Genomic DNA, 1,640 nt, shown 5'->3' with positions numbered 1-1,640 from the left:
TTTCTAGTTAGTGTTTCCTCTAAGCATCGTATAAAATTTATTTAAGTACATTTATTCTAAAAAGAAATAGTCCTTGCTAACAGGTGCCCAAAAAGATGCACTGCCCCCTAGAGATCACAGAACAGGGAAATTTACCCACAGTTTACTAGATGTACCCCACCTATGACCCAAAAGCACCATTCTTTCCCTAATTTATTAGCATGAGTCATTACAGCTCACAAGCATCTTGCAGATTGTAAATGTGAATAAAAACAACTATGAAAATGACCTTGTGAAAAAATGCTGTGGATGGTTCCGTGTAATCACTGAAATCCTGCCACAGGAGGGCCTGGCGTGTTTCCTTGAGCAGAGCACAGTGCCTTCTTCACCTTCTTCGGAAGAGCGACCTCTCTGCCTGGTGACTCCCAAGGACAAGCATGGAAAGGGATGAATCACTTTCCAGCTTTCATCAGTGAATCACCGTTGAGATCACCCCTACTTAATTTGAGCTTTTCAGATGTATGAGTCACCACACAAGTTTCTGCATTCTAAATGAGAATGAGAACAGATTTCCTGATGTTCAGTCAAAAAGCTCTTAAGGGGTCTTTCTTCCAAAGCAGGGCAATTTGCCTGGATGGGATGAATGGGCGCAGTGCCTCTGATGTATTCCAAACACTCAGCTCTGGACCCAACATGCTGCCCCAGCTGCTACCTCTACCTGGCCCTACAGTCACTTCTTGAAGCTGAAGGGCAGGGAGGACAGTGCCAAGGGCATCACGGGTCTGCTACAACCACAGCATCCCGAGACACTGCCAGCAAAGCTACAAGCACTCTCTTCTTTTATTAAAGCTATTAGCACTTACAATTGTCTCCTCTAATCCAAATCATGCTGTCATCCTGGGAGAGCTCCACAGCCCCATGGATGGCTTCCCTAGCCCCAGCCTCATTCCTAGGCATCCTTGGAGTAATCACTTTCATCCCACACCTCCCATCATTCCCATCATCCACGTTCCCAACCCTTCCACATGACTGTGGTGCTGTCATTACTTGAAACTATTCCATCTCTTTCATATTAAATTCAAACACTGCACTGATTAACTACAGCCTTCCTTCCAACTTTCTCATTCAGTTATTCTAGCTCTATTCTTTTTGGCATAATAGTTATTGCAATAATAACAATAGCAAGTAAGTAGTAGCAATTAACAACAATGGCAACTAGCATTTATTGAGCTCTTCACTTATGCCCAGGACTGTATTAAGCACTTACATCATCTAATTGATGCCTTATATCAGTTAATTCCCAGGGCTACTGTATGAACTGGGAAGTGAGCTCCTCGCCCTCATGTGCTCCGCCCTTTCTAGATCTTGAATCCATCACACACTGCTCATCATTGCCTCACACACACGAGATGATTGGTCATTGTTCCAAAGCCTAGGACAGTGTAGCAGTGACCACACTGACATGCTAAGGAACAGTGCCTGGAATCTATGCTACTTCCATGAGGGAAAAGAGGCTTGCTAAAGGCAGTTTTCACCACCTCATAAAATAATTATACTGCAGGTTTGGAATATAAGAGAAGTGGTAAACTTCCTGCAATCTGGCAGGGTCTCACCCTGGACAGGCAAAACAACATCACCACCAATCTAAGCAGTTGTTCTGT

Source organism: Heterocephalus glaber, unplaced genomic scaffold (assembly GCF_053883595.1).
Source record: "Heterocephalus glaber isolate CG9 unplaced genomic scaffold, H.glaber_assembly_v1.0 deba00001442, whole genome shotgun sequence".
NCBI classification, from domain to species: domain Eukaryota; kingdom Metazoa; phylum Chordata; class Mammalia; order Rodentia; family Bathyergidae; genus Heterocephalus; species Heterocephalus glaber.
The sequence above is the reverse complement of the archived record's forward strand: the minus strand, read 5'-3'. Positions refer to the sequence as shown.